Below are 19,104 nucleotides of genomic sequence, written 5' to 3' on the forward strand. Positions count from 1 at the left end.
CATCAAACCAGATAGCACCTCAAGAGAACATAAAACTGACAACATATTTTGTGGTGAAGGAAGAGACATTTTTCCCTTCAGCTCAGAACAGAGCAAGGCTTTCTCCTCTACTTCTATCCAGTATCTCACTCTAGGGATTCACCAACACAAAGAATAAAGGCAAACATGGAAAACCATACAGATGAAACATAATTATCCCTGTAGAAAATTTTTAGTATCCTACACAGAGTTAGAACATCCCATGTGGGGTCTGTAATATTCAAAGATGTCTGATTGGTATACCTAACCTAAATTTTATTCTTATTCTGGGGCAATCAGATGCACAAATTAAAATTAAAAAACACCTTTTAGAATAAAATACAGGAATGCATTGATAAAAGATGTGAATGATTTACATAACAAAAACCATGAAATGTTCCTCAAATTAAACAATATCTAAATATGCTGAGATACATGCTATATTGATGTGTCCAATTCCTTTTCTTAATCTAAAAAAATGATTTTATTTTAATGTACACAATGCTCTACCATTAACATACTTTGTACACTTGTAATCATCCAGGAGCACAAGATGTTTCAAAAGAGGTGAGTGTCCACTAAGTACAAAGTACTGTCAAATAGCTTACCCATCTGCAGTCTTCTCCTCCTCCTCACAGTCATATTCTCCTTGTCCTCTTCTTTGCCAAGCAGGGGGGGGAAGTGGAGAGCAGGTTGTTTTTTATATTATTATATTATATATATATATATATATTTATATATAAATATACTAATAATTTTATATATTTGAAAATGAACATAGATTGTTGTTGACATTATGGGGGAAAGGGTACACTCCTACACTGCTGGGGGGCCTATAATTTGGTATAATCATAATGGAAAGCAGTATGCAGATTCCTCAGAAAACTTGGAATGTCACCACCATTTGACCCAGTTTAACAATACCTCACTTTAGACCATAGGGCTTCAAATCAACATAGTACAGTGACACAGCCACTCAGTGTGTACAGCAGCTTACCTCCCAAGAGCTGAACTAAGAAACCAAGTTGCCTTTTGACAGGTGAATATAAAAGCAAGTTTGATATATATATACACATATGTACACAATGGAATACTACTCAGCCCTGTGGAAAAATTAAATTATGGCATTTGAAGGTCAATGGACAGTGCTGGAGAATATCATGGTAAGGGAAATAAGCCCATGCCAAAGAACCATAAGCTGACAGTTTTCTTTGATATTTGCAATGCAGTTCACTATAAGGTGTGGATGCTATGGAAAATAGAGGTCCTTTGGAATATATATACATATATATGTATATATATATATATACATGCATACATATATATATAATTGAAACAAATATCAATGATGCATTTGATGATCAACATCAGAGTTAATGGAGTTGTTCCTTCAAGTAAACATCATGGTCTATCAAAAGCAGTATAATCCCTTGCAATGTTATTACAAGGGATTGCAAGAGATTATACTGACACAGTATTATAATCTGAACATATACGTCTTGAGTTACACTGCAACACATAATGGTATTTTATTTTCATTTTTTTTAGTTCAGTACATGGATGGATCTGGTTTTAATCTTTAATTTAATGCCTTGAAGTACTTCTGGAATAATTTAAAAAATAAAGAGGACTTGACTGTCTAGTAGAGTGGCAAACATTAATGAATCTCCTTCCTTTAATTAATTTTAAATGGTAATTATATTATCTTTGCTAACAAACAATAAAATTTCTGGGACAAAAACATTGATATTCATTTCTCATTTACATTTCTTTTTTGGCTAGTGTTAAGAGCCATGCCATAATCAGACATCTCCAGGAAGTGGAAAGGATTCCCATTACACTTATGTACTTATAAATTTTATGTTTCTACAATCACAAAGACTATTTCTAATTTCAGAAAGGGGGATGAAACATTATGTAAAAATAGTGCAAGAAAACTTTGACCAGATGGCTTGATCTTGGGCTCTGCTGTTTCAAATTTCTATAGAATTGGGAAAGTATTGTGTAAGAATTTAAATATTTCTTTATTGTGTGTGAGTTATTTATATATTCTGGAAGCGACTAGTACTGTATTTTATCTTTTATCCAATCCTCAAATTTCCTCTTTGTTGAATTCATTCTGTTCCCTGAGGAGTTGTTTTGCCAAAGTTATAATCAATTATTTATATGACTAACTGGCTTGATATGCACTGTATGAGTCACTTTTATTATATATTCATTAGGTATTAATAATGAAGAAATAAGAGGAAGAAAGGAGTATCACTCTTCTCATTACCATCATCATAATTGAACACATGGTAATTAAAAAGTAAATGTGATAATACAGAAAAGCAAAATGAAGAAGGAAGCATAATACCACTTAGACACTGCAGCTTAATGGTGGGGTAGATTGTGTGCATGTAAATTAAATTCTCTTGCCTAATGCTACTGTTTGATTATTTGAAAATGTTGATTAAAGCATGGAATCATAAAATCAACGATACAAATGTACTCTATCATTTCAAAACATAATCACTATTTCTCTAGACATTTTATATGACATGTTGAATTTTTCATGGACTAGACAATTGCTGATTGCATCAGCCATACCCATTGTATGTTGTCTTCATGGCAGTGGTGTTTTGAAGTGGAGCGAGAACCTAGAGGCTTATACCAAGTCATCTGATTGCAGAATTCTTTTAAAAATCTTTTTGATGATATTTTCCATTCATGTACTGTTGTTTACACATCTACTGCTATAGAAAATTAAAAATGAATCTTTTCTGAGTTTTTCTGCAGTCAGGTTTAGGTCTCATAGTGATTCCCACACAAACAGTAGCTAATTCAGTGAGTTAAGTAGAGGAAGACCAAGAATATGTGTGTGTAGCTCCAGATGCCTGTACATATACCTACATGGGAGTAAAAGAAATTTGGATAAAGATAGGAAATGCCTTTTGTATCACTTCTACTTTCAAACTTAACATACATGAGCATTTTAAACATCAAGATTATAGGTATCATTGCCTTTTAAATGGGAATCATCTATAGACCCTGAATAGGTTATGTAGCCATCTTCTTGTTTCTCATCTTCTGCTTACTTTTTGCCATAGTGTTTCTCCAACACTATGTTAATCATTGATGGGTCTCTTTTTACTCCTAGTTCACATTTCGCCCAACTCCTACCAGAATAATTTTTCTTTTTTTTTTTCACTGTCCTTTTCCATTTATTTAGTGTAATTAAGATTTAACATGCACAGAATTTTCTGGAAACTTTTAATCTTTTTTGTTTTTTAATTTGACCTCATCTCAACAGTTGACTCTTGATTCTCCTCTTTGTAAGCTTGCTCTCAGTTATTAAGATTTTTTTGGCAGGAGGAATGAGTATTCCTGGGGATTAAACCCTGGAACACTTAACCACTGAGCCACATCTCCAGTCTTATTTAATTATGTATTTATTTATTTATATTTTGAGACAGGTTCTAAGTAAATTGTATAGTGCTTTGCCAAGTCGCTAAGACTTGCTTTGAACTAGAGATGCTCCTACATCAGGCTCCAGAGTCACTGAGAATACAGCTATATGCCATCATGCCTGGCTCACTAAGAATATTTAAAATATTAGATTTACTTAGTTCTCCTCTTACCTCTATTGCTGACTATTCCCCAGTGTTTTGCCTTTCTCACATGGTAACAGTGGACAATTCAGAACAGTATATTTGGGAAGACAGAGAAAATGTGTTTTTTTCTGTTCCTCCTACTAAACATAACGAAAGACAGGTTCACTGTATATGAAACAATTATCAGAAGGCAGATAGTCTATGGAACATGGAATCCAAAGAAAGACATAATGGTAAATTTTTGGCTTTTCTTTTTGTCAGATTTGGAGGTGAAGTCAGAAACCCCAAAATGTCAATGGTCATGGATCAAACATGTTCCAACAAACTCATGCTCTCTTAAACCAAAGGTCCTCAAAAGGGGCATCCAAGAAGAGACAGAAATCTTTGGCAATAACTCTTCTGTAACTTCCAAAAAGCACAGAAAAAACTGTGGCCCTGTCACCCATAATATCAAACAACAAGGTGGGAAGACTGGATTTCTTTACTTAGGTAATTGTATGTGGCACTCTTTACCTTCCCCACTGACAGCTCAGAGGAGGCCAGTAGAGTCAGGACTCACTACCACCCAGCGATAACAACCCAGCCCCATACCTTCTGTGGTACCAGTAGAAGTTACATCAGGAATTTAATGAGGCGGTGCATTCTGTCAGGAAGGCATCAGTGGAGCCTAGTGGGAAGCTCAAACCCCCACTCAGGTCAAGCTCTAAAGAGGAGCCTCTCCATTCAGTGTTCACTAACAGGGTGACTCAGAATTCTAATCCTGTGTGGTAGTTGATGAGATGCAGCTTTATCTTCCACCAAAGCTATGGCATAAGAAGGTGACTGAAATAAGAGATTTAAGAAGAGTTTTATAAAATGATATCCAAATGTCCAAAATTCAATATGAACATTTCTTGTACCAAGAAGCAAGCAGCTCAAATCGATGAAAAAAAAAAAAAAAAAAAAAAAAAAAGGGACGACTAACAGATAACAGATATGCTAGAATTTTCTGGAAAAGACCTTTAAAGCGCCACTTATAAAAGTGTTGTAATTAGCAGTTATAACTAAAGTCAGAAAAAATTCTTGAAACACTGAAGAAATTATAATTGTAGGAGAAAAAGAGTTCAAATGACAGGGTGTCCTCCAATGGTTCAAGTGTTAGAAACTTGGTTCAGTGTGGTGCTTTTGGCAGGTGGTGTGGAATCTTTAAGAGGCCAACCCAGCTGAAATATGATGGTGTCATTGATGATCATCTTTGGAAGGAGATCAGGTATTTCTTCTTGGACCCTCCTTAATTCCTATAGAATTATTATAAAAGAATGAGTTGGCCCCTGCACACAATCTCTTTTTAGTGTGTTGAATGTGCTCCACCATTGGATATCATCTGCTCTTGGGCCTTCCTAAGAGAGCAAACACATGGGGCTACTCCATCTAGGAATTGTACCCTCCACAACTGTGAGCTAAATAAACCTCTCTTCTTTTTTTAATACAATTATTTTATTTAGTTAGTTAGTTTATGTGGTGCGGAGAATTGAACCCAGTGCCTCACCTGTGCTAGGCAAGCACTCTACCACTGAGCTACAATCTCAGTCCTAAACCTCTTTTTCTTACCCTGCACCCAGCATCAAATATTTCATGAGAGTACCAGAAAATGGATTAGTACAACTGAACCACAATGAACATACTAATTATAATTATGACTAACCAAAACAATTTTTGGAAAAGCATGAACTCTACCACAAGAATGTGAGCATTAGATCATCCAATGCCCGCTAAGGATATTAAGTTCCTAATTTGAAAATCTACAAAAGGATCTGCAGGTACAAATGATATCCCTGGAGAATTCTAACACACATCTGAAGAAGAATCAGTACCATTTCTATGTGGACACTTCCAGGAAACAGAAAAGCATGAAACAATTCATAACATATTTTATGAAGTTGGTATTAGCAGATCATTAAATCATAAAAGAAACTGCCAAAATCAATGGAAGAAAATTCAAATTGACAGGTTAAAGTCCATCATGAACATGGACACACGAATCCCTATATAATTCATTTCTTTCAAAGCCTAGGAAGCCATATAATTGTATGGATTGATGTAGAAAAATCATGACAAAATACCTACAAATAAAAACTCTTAGAAAAATGGAAATAGAGAATCTTATAGGTTAAATTATATACTCCAAAGCATATGTTTTTGCTCTGCCTTCACAACTCAGAATAAGGGCTTTTGTTAGAAATAGAATTGTGAGGAAATTACTGAAGAGATGATCATAAGGGAATAGGGTGAGCTGTTGTTTCAATGAGACTGCGTCTTCTTTTAAAAATAATTTCATTTGTAGATGGATATAAGAACTTTATTTTTTCTTACGTGGTCCTGAGTATGTAACCCAGTGCCTCACAGGTTCCAGACAAGCATTCTACCATTGAGGCACAACCTCCTCAATAGGTCTTAGAGGGGGTGGGGCCAGTTTACGAGGGCCCACAACCCCTCCAGCTCCCCGTCACCCCCGCCCCCGCTGCTGTCCCAGCAAAGTGCGGCCTGGAGGGTCAAGTCCAGGAGGTGACAAGGGAGTGGAAAAGAGGAACACCCTCCCCGCAGAAGGGCGAGGACTGGTACTATTCACTGTCCAGCTGGCGCTGGTGGGGGCATGCTCAGGTCGCCAAAACTCGGTTGGCGGTAACAGGGAACGTCTCCCACTTCCCCCCGTTGTTCCGCAGGCCCCCGAGGTGTGGGGTCACTGGAGGACGAGTCTCAGGCGTCCCCACGGCAGCTGTCCACACCCGGGCGCTCTGAGCAATTCTCTCTAGAAGCCGGCACAGTAACGCGGAGTCTCTTTAAAGCTGGGCGGGGGCTGGGAGCTGTGGTCAAGTGAGGCGGATTCCTGGAAAGTTCCGGGAAAGCAGCTTTGCAGGCGCCGGGCCCAGCTCGTGCTGGGCGCAGATGCCGGAGGGAGACGGGGAGCTAGGGAGGCGATTCGAAGTGGAAAGTCGCGCGCGCACACACACACACACACACACACACACACACACACACACACAGTGCTCGGGGGACCGCCGTTTAACTCTTGCCAAGTCACCTCGCTACCGCGGCTCATGGACCTTGGGTTTCCCTCTAAGCATGAGCCTCCTCAGAGGCAGCCACCAGCATGCGCGGGCAGCGGACTGTACGCACCAGAACCAGGACGCACAGACTCAGGATCCTTGGAGCACGGAGCCAGGGCGGTCGCGACCGAGAAGTCCAGCCATCTCCGCAGAGCACAGGGTCAGTCGTATTCCCAGGCATCTCAGTCCCAACTTAAAGGTCAACAGGGGAAACACAGGCGGACACCCCTCCTCTCGGAGCCTCGTCCCCCCCACCCCCTACTATCCCATGTCCTCTGTGGCAGCTGCCTGGTGCTGGGGCAGCAGCGGCAGCCTTGGCCAGGGCGATCTGTGGGTGACCACATCTGTGGGAGATTTTCACCATCCCACCGCTGGGACTTGGGGAGAAAGAACCAGCAACTCCCCAACCCCCCCCCCCCTCCACTACCATTTCGGACACCCTGCAGGGATGCGTTTTGGGGTTCTCTCTGAGTTCCAGGAAGGAGGGAGCCCCTCTGTGACATCAACTCGGGTGGACACCTGTCTGCTGCGGTGACCCTTCTTCCATGACCCTGCGGTGCCTGGTGGCCTCTGGGAATGACACAAATGGGATGGAGCCAGTGGGGGACCACGGGGTCAGCCAAGGAACCATCCCCAGGTGGGCCTCTGGAGAAGGTCCTGCGCCAGCTGGGTCAAACAGCATAGTACTGGGGCAGTATGACTGTTAATGAAGCCAAAGAGAAATTAAAAGAGGTCCCAAGAGGAACTTTCTTCATTAGAGATAGTTTGCATTCAGACGACCTACTAACAGTATCTGTTAAAACATCAGCTGGACCAACTATATGCAAATTTAGTACCAAGATGAGAAATTTCGATTGGATTCTATCATACGTATCAAGTCCAAGCTTAAGCAATTTGACAGTATGTTTCATCTTGATTGATTAATATGTTAAGATGTACAAGGATAAGCAATCCTGCCTAGAAGCATCCCCGGAATGGGACTGGTCACCTTTATCTGATCAAACCACTCTACACATCTGTACCATTTCTTCAGCATCTCTGTCCACTCAACATTAAAAAATGTACTGGTACCATCTGGAGACTTTAGCCTTTAAGTCTTTAAGCCTTTAAGAAGACTAAAAGATTACTTGGAAGAATCTAAATTCCAGGTATAAGTGTTTCTGTTTTTCTAAGCATCATCATATAGAGTATCTCCAAATGTAGCCATGTAAAAGAGCAACAAAACTTGAGCCACTGGATTAACTGCACAGAATTCTGAGAACAGCTGGTCAACCTAATCTAAAGGCATGAAGAGGTAGCTAGGTAAACTTCTCCTAGATAGTTCCCTTTGAGTGATGCTTCTTTTCCTAATGCTGCCCAAGACCAGTTGATCCTTTTAAATTAAAAATAAAATGCCCCCAACTGAAGGCTGAGGGAGCATTTTATCAGATAATTGGTCTTTCTGAAGTTCCTTTGCATTAGGTCCAAGGTCCAAGCTCCAAGGATCAGTAACAAAGAGCTCCAGTGGAGTACTGAAGAAGCAAAAGAAACCAAGCTGAAGCAGGCTTACCTTGAGTTTATGTGCCTGGTGATCAGTATCTTTAAGGACATTTTATATGTTGCATTCCTGATGTACATAGTTTTGTCAAACACATCATGCTTGTATTTGACCCTCGTTTTATGTAATTAACCAAATCAACCTAAAAACAAAGTGATCATGAAATCCTGTATTTGTGTTTTTACAAACTCTGTCCTGTGAAGAGTACTGTAGTAATTCATTTCAAGGGAGCTTTATTTCAAAAGTATTTCAAACTGGTGCAAATGGAAAAGACTTTCTCTTTTCCTTTAAGGCTAAAGACAAGAATGTCATGCTCTACAGGTGCAACTCAATCCTGGTTAATAAAAAGCAGTGTAGATATAGACATTTTACTCTTTGAAGTAGCTATGTCCCAACCTGTTGCCATTGTTGTCTTTAGAAATTTCTCAGTCCTTGAATTGTCTCACCACAGACATCAGCAGTTGCCCCGCTTCTACCATGTGGAATATTTTCTCCAGCTATAGGGGGATACCTGCCTGTTTTTCAGTGTTTATTTACTGCTGTTACTATTTGATTAGAATGTATTAAATAAGGAAGAAATATGACTTTAAAAAATAAAATCAAATAATTTTATGAGATGTAACACTAAGCAGTTATTAGAAAGATATGAAACTCTCCTTTCTTGGTAAAGCATGTAAAAATACATTACATCATAAGCTTAGTTTACATCTGACTATACTACATCAGAAGTATCCATACCATTTGTGAAAGTATAGTAACCAGTGTCAGTGGTTTATTTCAGAATAGTAAAGTGTTAAGAGAACCAGATGACAGGCTACACACAGTTAAAGTTGGAGGAGATTGCTGTTTGTGTTAATGACACTTCTTTCTTTTCAAAACTATTGAACATGAGCTGATGACTCAATTATAATGCATTATTGTACTCTATAATCTATGAGAGTGTTCATCTCAGCACTCTGCCTGGTCAGCTGCTTTCTTGAACAATCATCGGTGAGTTATTCTTTTATGAATTGTGTCACAGTGGAAAGTGGGATGATAGAATGTTAATGAGCATGCACCAGTGTGGTTGATGAAGATTAGGTGGTTATAGATATACTTTCTTCATTCTTATTATGAATGCTCAGACTGAGGCAATGGACTCAGATGAGGGATTATAAACGAATGGTACTGATTGACAGTTTTTGATTTAACACTACAATGGTATGGAGAGGCAAATTCTATCCCATGTCCCACGTGGGTGAGGGAAAGGGTTCCTGTTGGAGGGAGGGGCTGGCTGCAAAATAAAAGTATGAAATTTATTTATCAAAAATAAAGACAGATGGCAAAATTATCTTAAGAGCAGGGGTGTGACCGGTTGAGCTGTCCAGAAGGGTCTAGCTCTAACAAAGGAAGGAGCCTGAGCTTGCTTTACTTATAGTGGTATAGATGGAAGGGGACCAGTAGAAACTTCTTCAAGAAAAACAGAGTGGAGGTAAGCAAGTCATTTGGCTCTGGTCGGTCACTCCCACATCCAATGCTTATATTTGAACTGGGTGGTGAGCTATCACAGGATAAACATGGGACTCAGGTGTTTTGAGCAGTGATTATCCAACTGTGAGTTCCTGAGATCAAAGACTCCTGGTTAAAGGTTCAAACTATGCTTGGTTCTCATACGAGTCAACATGAATGGCTTCCCACATGTATGTAATTATGATTTTGGAAAAATTTTGCAACTCCAAATATGATTACATAAAATGTTGCACACAATAACTGTCCAGATAGATAAGTAGATAAACATGGACCGGTACTTACCAGCAATATGTTACTTCTCTTCATGTGTTTGCTGGTCTTTGAAATAACGATCCTAGTGCTTTCTTTGACACTTGCTATTTATTTGTAGGATAATTAGTATACTATGTAATATATATATATATATATATACACACACACACACACACACACACACTCTTCAGAAGTTTTTTTTGAATTATTATAAACATAATATTTCATATGCTATTTATTGAGCCTCAACTTCAAGTACAATCTATTTTTTGGCAGAAGTGATAGTGTATGGAACTGTATTAATCTGTATTGGTGAAGCTTCATTCTCATCATTTCTCCCATTATAATTGTGAATTTGGTTACAAAATGGAATTTGTGCTTTGTAAAGTGTAAAATGCTGCATCAGTGTTTGTTTGTAGGTAAACTATTTTAATTGAAAGGACAACACATGAGAATCACTGTGCTTTGTTTTATTGTATCAGAAGTTCCACAGGTGGGAATTATTGTTAAATAATTATGGGATTATAAAGTTGGTCAGATCTGTAACTATCATTTTATTATTTAGTAGATGAAAATTTTGAGAGCCGTACATGCTTTGGCAATGAAACATCATTTGTCTTATTTGGGTAATGTCTTGATCACTGAAAAATATTTTCTTTTTTATATGGAGGCCGTATTCTGTATTTCATTGCCTGCTTAACATAGCCAGAATGCTATTATTCTTTTTTTAACATAAACTTATTGTTTATCAATGAAACTTGCTCTTTAAATTTAAATTTCTAGGTTTTAAATTTTCATATGATAAAATTCATGATTATTATAGAAAATGTTATCCTTTATTTCTGAAGGACACAGGACAGGAATACTCACCTGTACCCAGACCTTGTTTAGTTTTCTGTGGTGCTAGGGATGGAACCCAGGGCATATGCTAGGCAAGCTCTACCACTGTGCCACATTTACCACCCTCACTTGTACCTCCTGACACTTCCCATCCATACCCCTCTGACAAAAAGAGCCTTCTCATTTCTTAAGAGCCTTAAGCAACTCTGTGCTTAAGGACTTCAGCAGAGCTCTGAGGTCCCTGTTGTATCAAGGGATTAAGTTTTAGTACTATTGTGGCTTTTTGTTTTCCCTCAGCAACTGAAATTGGATATACAAATCATACATCCTCAAGGCTTGCTACTGCTTAGTCTTGACATTTTCAGCTCTCAAAAAGCAGAGCTAGGGTTTGGGTTTTTGAGCTAATCATGGCAAATCATTCATCCAGCTGACCATCTAGTCAGCCAAGCAAGAATGTCATTTTTTCCTATGACAGTACAAAAGGACTGTTCTAGCTTCTAGGATGCTGTGCTAATACAGGCAGATATGCCTCTTGTCTTTATGTTTTATTCAATCTAATAGAGAAGATAGATGATAAATAGGCAAAGAAAATGACCATGAAATCTAGGGGTGTTTTAATTTGCATTTCTCTAATTACTAGAGATGTTGAATGCTTTTTTTATGTATTTATTAATTGCCTGTATATCTTCTTCTGTAAAGTGTCTGTCCAGTTCCTTGGCCCATTTATTGATTGGGTTTTATGTATTGTTGGTGTAAAGTTTTGTAAGTTCTTTATAAATTTTGGAGATTAATGCTCTATCTGAAGTGTGCATGGAAAAGATTTTCTCCCACTCGGTAGGCTCTCTTTTCACATTGTTGATTGTATCCTTTGCTGAGGAAAAGCTTTTTAGTTTGAATCCATCCCATTTATTGATTCTTGCTTTGATTTCTTGTGCTTTGGGAGTCTTGTTAAGGAAGGCTGATCCTAAGCCAACATTTTGAAGAGTAGAGCCTACTTTGTCAATCTATTTGGTGCAGGTTCTTTGGTCTAATTCCTAAGTCTTTGATCCATCCTGAACTGTTTTATGCTGGGTGAGAGATAGAGGTATAATATCATTTTATTGCATAGGGATTTCCAGTTTTCCCATCACCATTTATTGAACAGGCACTGTGGTATATATACACAATGGAATATTATTCAACCATAAAGAAGAATAATATTATGGCATTTGCAGATAAATGGATGGAATTGGAGAACATCATGCTAAGTGAAATAAGGCAATCACACACAAAAAGGCTGAATGTATTCTTTGATAAGTGGATGATGATATATGATGGGGTTGGAGGGGTGGGGGTGGAAGAATGGAGGAACTTTAGGTTACCGAGAGGAAAATGGAGGAGGGAGGGGCATGAAAAATGGTGGAATTAGCCAGAAATCATTACCCTATGTACATGTATGATTACACAAATGGTGTGAATCTACATCATGCACAACCATAGAAATGAAAAGATGTATTCCATTTGTGTACAATGAATCAAAATGCAGTCTGTAAAAATAAAAAAATTAAAAATTAAACATTAAAAAATGTAAAAAGATGTTTTGAAAGTTTCTAGAATAAAACATTCTTATAGAAGTCTTTTTATTGAGAACATTTATAAGATATGAGACAAAAAAAATGACCATGTTTTTTGAGTGAACGTGTGAGTGTGGGTGCTGGTTAGGAGAGGATCACATTGAAGGACTCTGAAGTCATGATATTTAAATGGGGACTCAGAGGAATAGTATGAATTAGCCAACCAAGGAATGGAAGGATAAGAGCTCTGAGAGTAGGAAATAACATGAACAGGGATCCTTAGGTTGGAAAGAGTCTAGGATCCATCATCATTTCAGTGTGACTGGAGCATATTATGTGAGGGGGACAATGTCAGCATGAAGTACGAGGCCTGGCTTGATTGCAAAAGCTTCAGAGGAACACTTGAGTTGCTTTAAGTGATGAATATATGACTTTTGAGAACAGGGAGAAAGGAGAAGACCTGTCCAGCAGTAGGAATTGTATGGGCAGAGGAAGATTGTCACACTACGGAAATGCCTACCCACCTGGGGCACAGGAACGTGGATGATGATGACCGTGTTGCTGACCTGCAAGATGGACTATGGTGTTAAAGGCTAATTAGTGACCAGTTACAAGCCTGGCAAGATTGATTGCCAAGGGCAAGTTCTTTCCAGAGTCTTTCCCTCTCTCTTCAGAAAGAGGTGGGAAGTACTAAAGCTGTTTTCTCTCTAACACAGAGAAAAACCTATTTGAAAGAAATTAGTGTTCAGCACTGGAATTTTTGTCTCTACCTAAAGTGTATTTTAAAGCAAACTATCAAAAATCGCACTGCCCTAAGGCAGAAGAAGTCAATTCATCAATCAGTTCATCTCTCTAAATTGGATCATTGCAATTCTGCTTGCCTCTGAGCGCTGGTTTGTCTTCATCCTACAGATGCCAGAGGAGTGCATGTGGGATGGTAAGTTTTTGAACAAACTTTTCTGTTCTTCAATTTGTACTGAATAGGACTGAAAATTCCTTAAGCTCTTTCATTTTGAATATATGTAATTTTTACTCAACATTTTTTCTACATCTACATAAGACTTTCTTAGAATTGTATTTTACTTCTTTGTGTGTGTGTGTATGCAAATGAAAATGAAAATGTTTATATTTAGAAAGTGACTTCATAGGGGAGAGAGAAAAGGATCACATTTTTAATCCTCTCCCCTATTGATCTTTAAAGGTCACAGGTAATACACTCCATGAAGACTTTTCTGACTCATCTAGTGAGATGTTATTTTTGACTGCTTTGAACCTCCAAAGTGGTCCATTGATCTTTTTTTCTGTTTCCTTGATTGTCCTCAAAGAATTGGGGCAAAAGAAATCCTTTGAAAAATTTACTAACCTCATTGTTCCTGTTTCAAATGAAGTATTTTAAGAACAAGGCACACATTTTGCTTTTCTATATCCAGCCAGCAGACCCTATCAGTGTCTTGTGATGAATTAAGTGAAGGAAAGAAACTGCTTAAGATTTCCTGTGGCGAGAAGGGATCCCCTGGGGAAGCTCCACATCAGGAGCTCTTACAGTTCCAGTTGCTGCTTTCATAAGAAGGTTTCTAAGCATGGGTGTCTCCTCCAGCAAGCAGGTGGAGTATGATCCAGTGAAAGTGGTCTGGAATTAGGAAGCATATTTCTATTCTCGCATTGACTGCTGAGTAGCTGTGTTGCCTTGGAGGTCTGTTCTCCAGCTCTCAATTACAAATCTACCAGAGTTCCTTCTCACTGAACACTCTAGGATTCTTTGAAAATGCTGATCCTTATTATGATTAAAAGATAAACTACCAAAGCAAAACTTTGGACAAACACCAAAAGGAACACTGCATTCAGACTCAACACTAGAGGAACTGTGCTACCAGGGGTAAACTGGTCATGTATCTTTTCTCATATGGAATGAGATTATTACTTACATGTGACTAAAAGTAGACCCAACAAATACTTATAAGTTTGAGGAAATAGTCATATAACAATGTTTGCTGTAATAGTTGGATAGGAAAGGTTTAGAAATACTCATCAATAAGAAAAATAGCTACTTTATGATATTATAGCTAGATTATGTTATGATGAAGCTATTGAAAAGGATGTTTGTTGATCTATACCTATGAACCTGGGCAAACATTTTGGGATTATTGCTTTGCAAAATCTGTAAATACAAAATAATAAATATGGTACTGGCTCATTTGGTTTGTGAAGAAAAAAACTAAATCATTTATTTGTATACAAGTAAACATCTTGTGTTTGTGTGCTCTGCCCACCCCCCATTTATCTGTGTAGACTTGTAGAAAGTTACCAGTGACTGTGTTTGGATAATATTTGTACTAATGTGTGAGGAGCTTCTACTTTTTATGTCCTTGTATATTGATTGAATTATTTTTCAATGCATTTTTAAAAATTAATTTTTTCCAAGAGAAGAAGTCCAGAATATTAGGGCTATTAGCTGTAATGGTATGTTGATTTTTGTCCTTGAATCCTTATTTATATAGTATTGGTTGACTAGAAAGTTAAAAGGTGTGACTTTGTCAAAGCAATCTCAAAAACTTTACCAACATATGTGAGTCATTTGTTTTACTTTAAACAATTATGGTTAGACATCTTCCTCAGGCTTAGAAAGAGCCCCTTGTGAAAAGCCAAGAAAGCATTATGAGTACTCCAGCAACTAAGACAGAGGGCTAAGGATGGGACTGAGATTTTAAACTCGATATTTGTTTTGAGCTTAAGTTTTATATAGTTCAATGGAAATGCATTGTTATAGCCCCCTTTGGGTATTTTCATGTACAGTTTGGGAAGAAATGATTTTCCTCTGCAGGGCATCCCACCATCTTATTCCTGGAAATTTGAAATATAACATAATATTTGCCTATAATATAGTACAATCTCTCTCTTTCTCTCTCTCCCCTTGTAGAGTTGCACAGAAATTTATATCTAATGTGAATTTCTCAGTCATTTGAAAAATGTGTGATGTAGCACAGATTCCTGAAAATATGTCCACTAAGCACTTGAATGTCACCGTTTTACTGTTTCCAAATCCAGACACTTTCCCAGAAGTGCTTGATGTCTAAATGTGCCAGGCACCACTCTTACTCTCCAGAGATTGCTCCTATTGTTAATAAGACATGCAGTAAACTTTTCATTGAGGTACAAACAGGAAATTGGGTACAAAATCCTATGCTCTGGGCTTCCCAGTTTCACTTTTCCTTCTTTCACTCCCCAGATACCTCTTCCCCAGCTCATTTCTATCTGGGGAAGGAGGAAAGGAGCACACCCTATAGAGTGGCATTTAAATCCTGAATCTGTCTCTGTGGTTCCTTGTAAGTTCTCCCTTGGCCCAGGAAGGACTTTTGTGTCTTCCCTCTCTCTGACACTCTTTTTTCCCTTGTATTCTGCATCCTTCCTAGCCTGCTAGGAAAAAAAGAAAACTTTGAGAGCATTGATATTTTCCCCCTGTTAAGTACACAGCTCTCAGAGTGAACCACATGCCTTTTGAAACTATCATCTCACTAGAGATATTAAGAGAAATTCAATTTTCTACCAGAAACTCAGGAATAATCTCTTCTTCTAAGGTACATTTTTCTTCCCCAGAAGGAATGAATACCCATGGTCCTGAAATGGCAGGGCTAGAGGAAGAAGTTCAGGAGAAAAAATGCAGCAACATTCTTTCCAGTGATCTTCCCCAATTATTCTCTGGCTCTACTTTTTCTGAGAGTAGAAGACTCTTAATTCCATTCAGCACTGATGTCATCACATTTGCAGTGTCTGTTCCTGGGCTGGCTCTGAATGGTCAGGATGGAGGAGGCACATGAGTGGTAGTGGAGAATCTCATGTCCATTTTCCAGACTCTTAGCTCCTCTACACTTTAATTTTCCTAGGGTAGAATCAAATATTTTATTAGATAAATTTCTGCTATTCAATCTAATTGAGAAGAAATGATTTGAAACTTTCAGAAATTCAAGTGATCATATGAAATATAAATTTTAATCTCCAGCATGAAATAAAATATTCCTAAGAACTTGACTATGATATGCTAAAACTTTTTAAAATTCAAAAAATTTGACATGTGCGAGAGGGTTGCAATTAGGTGTTCCTAGATGTCAAAGGTGTTGCTCTAGGATTTCCTGTTCTGTTCTGCATTGTCTTGCTATGCATCATTTGGAGAGTAACTTTCAGTATCTGATATTTTCACAAAACATTTAGATTTACCTAGGTTGGAAAGTTTACAGTTGGGGATATTTTAGTTCTTGTCAAGATTCTTCTTCACTAATATGGTGTATTACATACATCTCTGTGACTGAAGTAATGTCCAGAACACTTTAGAGGAAAAAAAATTATTTTGGACTCATCATTTCAGAGATCTCAGTTCATGGTCAATGGCTCTGTTGCTGTGCTCCCGGGGTAAGGCAGACCATCATGGTAAAAGAGCATGGTAGAGGAAAGTTGCTTACCTCGTGCAGCCAGGAAGCAGAGCACGAGGTGCCAGGGACAAAATGCAAACCCTAAAGGCACACCCTCAATGACCTACTTCCTCCAATTCCCTGCCTGTGGTTTTTACCCAGAACAGTAGCCCTTTCAGATTATTCATCCCTAAAAGGTATTAATCCTCTAATTAGGTTACATCCGGTGAAAGCTAATCATGAGTATTTGGCAGTACTACTTTTTCTGCCCTAGTGTAAGGTGGCCCAAGTAATTGTGAAGTAATTGAGTTTTAAGTGAGGTTTCTTTTTAAATTTTTTTTAGATGTCGATAGTCTTTTATTTATTCATTTATTTACATGTGGTGATGAAAATCAAACCCATGATTATACATATTGCAGGGTCACATGGTTCATGCAGTCATACATTTACATGAGGTAATAAAGTCTGTTTCACTCTACTATCATTCCTTCCCCCATTTCCTTTTCTTCCCCTCTACCTAATATAAAGTAACTGTATTCTTCTCTATCCCCCCACTTATTGTGGATTAGTGTCTGCATATCAGAGAAAAATTCAGCCTTTGATTTTTAGGATTTGGCTTATTTCATTTAGCATGATATTCCCTAACTCCATCCATTTACAAGTAAATGCTAGAATTTCATCGTTCTTTAAAGCTGAGTAATATTCCATTGTGTGCGTGTGTGTGTGTGTGTGTGTGTGTGTGTGTGTGTGTGTTGTGTATGGCACATTTTCTTTATCCATTCATCTGTTGAAGGGCTTCTAGGTATCTAAGTTGGTCCCATAGTTAGCTCTTGTGAATTGAGCTGCTATAAACATTGATGTGGCTGTGTCACTGTAGTATGTTGATTTTAAGTCCTTTGGGTATAAACCAAGGAGTGAGATCACTGGGTCAAAGGGTGGTTTCATTCCAACATTTCTTAGGGTTCTTCATATTGTTTTCCATAATGGTTACACCAATTTACATCCCTACCAGCAAAGTATTAGTGTAACTTTTCCCCTACATCCTCGCCAACACTTATTGTTGCTTGTATTCTTGATAGCTGCCATTCTGATTTCCTAACATTGCTTTCACTGGTGATAGATGGCATATTTAAGTAGATCCCTAATACTAATTTGAACTCTCATTATATGATTCTGAAGAAGTGGATCCAAGTAACAAGTTTGTCATTAGTATAGATGTTTGCCTGTTGATGCTTATAGGGGTTTGAATTTCATGGATGAATTTAATCCTAGAACTTTTGTTGGTAACTGTGCACTGTCTGATGTATTTTATTTGAATGCTTTGTTCTTTGATTCAGCAGTGCTTAATTTGTCATTCACTTATTTGGTAAATATTTATTGAGTACCTGGATGCTAGGCAGTGGCCTAGGCTTTGAGTTTATTGCAGTGAGCATATCTCCTATTTCTTTTGATTTAGTGGGGAACAGTAACAATATGCACATAAGCAAAAATGTAATAATATAATATAAGATAGTAATAAATGCTCTGCAACTAATGGTGGGGACAGACTAATGCTGAGATATTGTTAGTGTTTAATTTTACATCTCTGGGGATTCCATGAATTCATTTAATTTACTGGTAATTAATGGAGCAACACAGAAGACTTTTACACTTTATGCATGACTCACTTAAATGAACATATTATTCTAAAAAGATGAGAACATGTTCATCTGTATATTAGTGTATGTTTATATCTGATTTTTAAATTAGAAGTCTGCCACTTGGTAGCAGGGTTTTCTTGGATAGGTCATGAACTTTTTCTCCCTGAGTTTGTCAGGTCTGTAATGAAATACCTGATCACTTTTTTAATGAGGATATAATAAAATTAAAATGTAAAGAACTTACATGTTTTCCTGTGCCATGGTGTTAGTCACCATTACGAGCCTCATTACCAATATTTTTTAGATCCTCTTTTATCAGATTATGTCATTGCTTAGAGTGTAAAGAACATTCTAGAACATCTTAACATTTGTATCAAATGTCACTGACATTTTTCTAGTACCATCCAGCAGGGATTTTTTTGTTTTCTTATATATACCTGTGTTTCCATTTCAAAATATCTAAAATAATTGGGTTTCTGACTCTGAAAAGTATTGAACTTTCAAATCAAAGCACAAATCAGAGATCTCACCAACCTCCCTCTTTCTTTATGTAGTAGAACAAATAATTGCATTCCATAGGTGAAAAGCAGAGAAAAATATCTCATGAACTACAGATGCACAAATCATAACAAAAGGTTAGCACACCTGTTTAAGCATTCAAACTCATGTCCTT

The 19,104-nt window shown here is 37.7% G+C and overlaps 1 protein-coding gene and 1 pseudogene across 2 annotated transcripts in view; one reads left to right on the top strand and one right to left on the bottom strand.

Moving 5' to 3' along the window:
* Window positions 1–4,333: 4,333 nt before the first annotated feature.
* Window positions 4,334–19,104, bottom strand: part of LOC124984851 (potassium voltage-gated channel subfamily C member 2-like) — a 29,158-nt gene continuing 14,387 nt past the window's right edge. Inside the window, exon 3 of one of the 2 annotated variants that reach the window (XM_047552940.1) lies at window positions 4,334–4,433. The gene's annotated coding sequence lies outside the window, so the exon portion shown is untranslated. Of the gene's footprint in view, window positions 4,434–12,353; window positions 16,266–19,104 lie in introns of those variants that run through there. The other variant, XM_047552937.1, reaches the window with a different exon arrangement.
* On the top strand, window positions 7,243–7,851 carry LOC124984849 (suppressor of cytokine signaling 2-like; annotated as a pseudogene).

Source organism: Sciurus carolinensis, chromosome 5 (assembly GCF_902686445.1).
Source record: "Sciurus carolinensis chromosome 5, mSciCar1.2, whole genome shotgun sequence".
Lineage (NCBI taxonomy): Eukaryota > Metazoa > Chordata > Mammalia > Rodentia > Sciuridae > Sciurus > Sciurus carolinensis.